At 34.0% G+C, this 6,711-nt stretch overlaps 2 pseudogenes; both read left to right on the plus strand.

Moving 5' to 3' along the window:
• The window catches only part of LOC104704485, a 5,372-nt pseudogene extending 2,841 nt beyond the window's left edge, over positions 1-2,531 (plus strand).
• Positions 4,421-6,084, plus strand: LOC109125526 (annotated as a pseudogene).

Consider the following 6,711-nt stretch of genomic DNA (forward strand, 5'->3'; position numbering starts at 1 on the left):
GAAACCAATCTTGTGGGGCTGGGAAGAAAGGTAAAGAAATTGGTTGGATATTTTGTCGAGGAAGATAACATTCAAGTTGTTTCTATAACTGGGATGGGAGGTGTTGGTAAAACCACCCTTGCTAAACTTGTTTTTAACAATGAGATGGTTAAGCAAAAGTTTGATGGACTCGCATGGGTGTGTGTTTCACAAGAGTTTACCCGGAAGCTTGTGTGGCAAACAATCTTGCGGGATCTTAGACCGAATGAAGAGGAAAAGAAAATTTTGAAGATGACAGAATCAACACTCCAAGACGAACTATTTCGTTTGCTGGAAAAATCTAAATCATTGATTGTGCTAGATGACATATGGAGAGAAGAAGATTGGGAGCGAATCAAGCCAATATTTCCACCCGAAAAAGGTGACCTTTCTATGGTACCTAAAAAAAAAGAGAGATGAAAAATAATTTATCTTATTATGTTCTGTGTGTTTGGATATTATAAAAGAAATAGATTCTCTACAGATTGGAAGGTGTTACTTACTTCTCGAAATAAGAGCGTTGGAGTACGTGGTGATACAACATTTATCAACTTTGAATCAGAATGCCTGAGTATTGAAGAAAGTTGGACACTTCTTCAACTAATAGCATTTCCAAAGAGAAATTCATCGGGTAAGTATTTAGTGAATTTTTTATATTTGATAATAGAAAAAGAGTTCTGTTAGGATGACCACAACATAATCCGGTTGAACTGTATTATTGAGTTATGATAAAATGTAATACTACTTAACGAGGCGATAATGTTGTGCAGGATTTATGGTTAATGAGGAAATGGAGGATATGGGTAAGGAAATGATAAAACATTGTAGGGGATTGCCTTTGGCTATCAAAGTGTTAGGAGGTTTTTTAGCTGCGAAATATACAATGCTCGATTGGAAAAGAGTATTTGAGGATATTGGATCTCGTAGCATGGGAAGAGCCAATTTAAATGATGTTAACAACAGTTCGGTCTACCATGTACTATGTATGAGTTTTGCAGAGTTGCCAAGTTATTTGAAGCATTGCTTTCTTTACCTGGCCCATTTTCCAGAAGATGATTAAATAGATGTGTCTAATTTGGCTTACTATTGGGCTGTAGAAGGAATACTCAAACCTAGGAATTACGATGGAGAGACTATTCGAGATGTTGGAGACAACTACATAGACGAATTGGTTAGGAGGAATTTGGTTATTTCAGAAAGAGATAAAAAGACTTTGAGATTTGAAACTTGTCGTTTGCATGACACGATGAGAGAACTTTGTTTAGTTAAAGCCAAAGAAGAAAACTTCCTACAAATTTCCGGTGCTTCCTCTCCGACCATAGACTCCCAATCTCCTTGTAGATCTCGTAGACTTGTCTGCCAGTATCCTACTAAATTACATGTTGAGAGAGATATAAGTAGTTTTAAACTTCGATCTCTCCTTATTGTCTTGGATTGTTATGGAGAAAATTGGACGCTATCAGGTTCAAGCTTTTAAAGGTTAGAACTTCTCAGGGTCTTGGATCTCTATAAAGCCGAGTTTCAAGGAGGGAAGTTACCTGAGGGCATTGGAAAGCTCATCCACTTAAAGTTTTTAAGCTTAAAAGAGGCAAAGGTATCTCATCTACCTTCTTCTCTAGGGAATCTAATGTTGCTGATCTATCTAAATATTAATGTTTATATGGGACATATGGAGTCTATATTTGTGCCAAATGTCTTGATGGGGATGCAAGAGTTAAGATATCTTGCATTGCCAACTCTTATGCATAAGGGCACAAAGTTAGAATTGAGTAAGCTAGTAAACTTGGAGACCTTGGAAGAATTTACAACAGAGAATAGCAGCGTACAAGATCTTCGTAGTATGGTCAGATTAAGGACTCTTGTAATAACTTTAACTAGTGATATTACTCTGAAAACTCTATATGCGTCAATACGTGGACTGAGACACCTGGGAAATCTTGAGATAGATGATCACATGTCTAACAGCATGGAGGGACTTGTATTGGATTTTGTTCATCTAAAAAAGCTGAGTTTGCGTATGTATATGCCAAGGCTTCCTACAAAACAACACTTCCCTTCTAACCTTACAACCATATCTTTAGATGGTTGTCGTTTGGTGGACGATCCGATGCCAAGTCTAGGGAAACTGCTTCACTTATATGAGGTCAAATTAATTTATAACTCTTTTTGTGGGAAGAGAATGGTTTGCTTGGGGGTGGTGGATTTCCTCGATTGCACAAGCTCAGATTATCTGGATTAGATAAATTGGAAGAGTGGATAGTAGAAGAAGACTCTATGCCCTTGATTCATACTGTGTCTATTTGGGGTTGCCAAAAGTTAAAAGAAAGTTCCCGCTGAGCTGTTATTCGTCACTTCCTTAAATCATCTAAATATGGACAAGAGATGGGAGGAAAGATTTTCGGAAGATGGTGAAGATTACTATAAAGTCTTGCACATTCCTTTGATTACATTCCGAGCGACCTACGACGAATGAGGCTCCAAGCCTCCAAGCGTCCAAGCAGTAACACATTCTATACCTGGTAAAATATTATTTCCCCCATATCTAAATATCAAGTACAAAAAAGTGTCTAGAGAAATATATGTTATGTTGCTTATTACAACAATTTTAATGAGACAAGTAAAATGATGCTAGCGTTCACTGAATTTTTTTGGATGTTTTTTGTTTTGTAGACGATTCTCTTCCCCGACGAACTTCTTATCAAAATTGGTCATCGAACTCTCTTACGCGGAAAAATTGCATTGACGTCTTGATATCTTTTTCTGAAAAGACTTGTGATTTATGTTAAGAGTATCATTAGAGGAGAACAAAAGTACTTTCAGCTTCATATCAAGATTGACTTTTATGTTTATTGCATTGACTGGTTATCAGTCGGTCACACCAGTACTTCTTTTATTGGATCATTTGTAATGAATACAGTATTATATATATAGACTTTTTGTTCCTCGGTTGTTTTGCCTTCTACATAGACTTTTTGTCCATATCCTATTTTGGTGAAAACAATGTTTACTTTGTAAGATCAGGCAGGTCATGTATTTTATGCTAAGGAATGAAAATAGAACTAATGCTGATCCTTTTTTTAAAAAAAAAAAAAAAAAAAAAACTAATGCTGATCCTCATAACATAATCTATCAATGGCTAAAACGATTATTACTTTTGTCTGATCTTTCTCGGATCATAATTAATTTAAAAAAAAAATCAAGTACATTAATTTAAAGTATAATCAAATCAATCTTAATTTTACCAAAAGATATAATATATATATAGATATATATATATATTTAAATTACTCCTAATATAGCAGCAACTCGGTTAAATAAAAAAACACAGTTTACAAAATTATGTTTTATTGTGATATTCTTGATGTATGACATACATTATTGAAGTTATAGCATAGACTAATACAACATATTAAAATTTTATTAAAAAAATAAAATAAATAAACTCTTTAAATAAAAAAGAGTTCAACCCGTTTAGCATGGGTACTGATTTAGTACTTGGTTAAAACCATAGTTTAACAATGTGTAATCAGATTTATGAGTAAACTTATGTCAACAATACTTCGTAGTTTGTATTGACATTAGATTTATATTTACTACTTTCAGATTTAACTGTGTTAAAAATTATGTAAACTAGAATCCTTTAACAAAAACAAAAACAAAAAATATTTGTTTTTACTGTTTGTTTATCAAAGAACTAGTGAATGAAGATAGAAAATTGGTGGGTGAAAAAGTAGTTCTCGTTTTTTGAAAAAGGCACATCATTTGGAGAGTTGAAAAGTCTGAACTAGAGTGTTTCTCTTCTTCTTAAACAGCGACAAGAGGAGAAAGTCCCTTAACGCCATCAAGGATTCAAGATTCAAGAGGTTAGTTATTCTTTTTATAAAATTATATGTTATCTGTTTTTCTCTTTTTTCATTAGCAAATTTCTGTGTTTGGTATATGTTTTGGATTGGTGTACTGTTTATCTCTCTTTGCATCTGGGTATGTCAAGAGATACATACAGCTAGAATGTATTTGAAGATAGTTATCAAGATTACTTGAACTAAAAAATATAACAAGCCTTATTCCAAGAAGTCATTACTTGAAAAGACTTATAGCAGTAATTGATTAGATCTCATAGTATATTGTGAAATATTTAATCCTAGGATTACGTTTAATAAGTTTTCAGTTGTCAAGAGAAACCTTGGTATTTATAAATTATAGGTTTTAGTTTTACATATCGTATTGCTCACGGGCATGGACACATTCTTGACTGAAGATATTTTCATTACATCAAACAAACATCAGGGCTTTCTTTTTTTTTTTGGATATGTAAATCTATAATGATATTAATGACACTATATATATAACCGGATTTAAAAAACAATTTACTATATATTTTATACTTTTAGTGTGGTATAGCTTCATTTTAAACTTGTTTACATATGTAATGGGTGAGAACAATATTACTCAAGATCGATTAGTGTCATATACCATGTATTGTCTATGAGCTTTGAGGAGTTGCCTAGTTATTTGAAGCATTGTTTCCTCTACCTGGCCCATTTTCCAGAAGATCATAAGATAAACGTGGAGAAATTGTATTATTATTGGGCTGCAGAAGGAATGTCAGAACGTACACATCAGGATGGAGAGACCATTCTAGATGTTGGAGAGAGCTACATAGAGGAGTTGGTGAGGAGAAATATGATAATTTGGGAAAGAGAAGCTACTACTTTGAGATTTGGAAATTTTCATTTGCATGATATGATGAGAGAAGTTTGTTTATTTAAAGCCAAAGAAGAAAATTTCCTACAGATTGCAGTAACAAGTGTAGGTACCTGCTCCTCGACTACAGACTCTCAAGCTCCTTGTAGATCTCGCAGGCTTGTCTGCCATTGTCCTACTACCTTACATGTTGAAACTTCGATCTCTCGTGGTTCTCTGGCATGATGTTTGGGGAGAAAGTTGGAAGCTATTAGGTACAAGCTTTACAAGGTTAAAACTTCTGAGAGTGTTAGATCTCTGTTATGTAGATTTTGAAGGAAGGAAGTTAGCTTCTGGCATTGGAAAGCTCATCCACTTAAGATACTTGAGCTTACAAGATGCTAAGGTATCTCATCTACCTTCTTCTCTAGGAAACCTAATGTCACTGATCTATCTAAATCTAGATATAGATACAGAATTTATATTTGTGCCCGATGTCTTCATGCGGATGCATGAATTGAGATATCTTAAACTACCCTTCGATATGCATAAGAAGACGAAGTTGAATTTGACTAATTTAGTAAAGTTGGAGACCTTGATTCATTTCTCGACGTGGCATAGCAGCTCAAAAGATTTATGTGGTATGTCCAGGTTGGTGACTCTAGCCATCAGCTTAACTCCTGAGAACAGTATAGAAACTCTATCTGCATCAATAGGTGGACTGAGACACCTTGAATATCTTTATATAGTGGGTACTTCTTCTGAAAGAATGACAGAAAAGGGAATTGTTTGGATTTCATTCACCTCAAACATCTAACGTTGAATTTATATATACCAAGGCAACAACACTTCCCTTCTCGCCTTACATACTTAAAGCTAAGTGAGTGTTGTTTGGAGGAGGATCCAATGCCGATCCTAGAGAAGCTTCATCACTTGAAAGAGGCTACTTTATTGAAAAACGCTTTCTGTGGGAGGAGGATGGTTTGCTCGGTTGGTGGGTTTCCTCAGTTGCAGAAGCTTGAAATAGGTGGACTAGATATGTGGGAAGAGTGGATAGTAGAAGAAGGCTCTATGCCTTTGATTCATACTGTGTCTATTTGGGGCTGTCAAAAGTTAGAGAAAGTTCCTGCTGAGCTGCTATTCAACACTTCCTTAAATCATCTAAATATGGACAAGAGATGGGAGGAAAGATTTTTGGAAGAAGGTGAAGATTACTACAAAGTCCTGCACATTCCTCTGATTACATTCCGAGCGACTTACGACGAATAAAGCTCCAAGCAGTAACATATTATAGATCTGGTAAAATACTATTTCCCCCATATCTAGAAATATGAAGTACAAAAAATTATCTAGAGAAATATATTTTATGTTGCTTATTATAACAATTTTAGTGAGACAAGTAAAATGATGAACATTTTTTGGATTATTTTTGTTTTGTAGACATTCTTTTCCCCGACAAATTTCTTATCAAAATTGATCATCGGACTCTCTTAGGCAAAAAAAAATTGCATTGACGTTTTGATATCTTTTTCGGGGAAAATATCGCTAAAAACATGAACTTAGCAAAAATGATGAAAAAAGTCTCAACTTTGTTTGTGATCAGGGCCAGTCCAATAATATTGGTGGCCCAAAGCAAAAAAAAATATGTGGCATTTTCTTATATTTTTTAATAAAAAAAAACTAAAATCCCTTCAAAAAAAATAAAGGAAAACATACAATAAATACATATAAATAACAAAATTATAAAAAATATATGTAATAACTCAAAAAAGAAAAACAAAAAAAATTTATGTGGTCCATATTTACGGTATAATTATGACGTGGACTTCAAATATTGTGGTTGAAAGTCCATTAGATATACAAAAATGTGGTCTTAAAATCACCCAAAAAAAATGTAGCTCTAAACCTTGGCTTAACCCGCATGTCCTGTTTGTGATGAATTAAATTGAGGCATCTTTCAACGTTATACTAAATTCATACTTTTTATGATATAAAGCTAAAAAGGTTCAA

Source organism: Camelina sativa, chromosome 7, assembly GCF_000633955.1.
Source record: "Camelina sativa cultivar DH55 chromosome 7, Cs, whole genome shotgun sequence".
NCBI classification, from domain to species: Eukaryota; Viridiplantae; Streptophyta; class Magnoliopsida; order Brassicales; family Brassicaceae; genus Camelina; species Camelina sativa.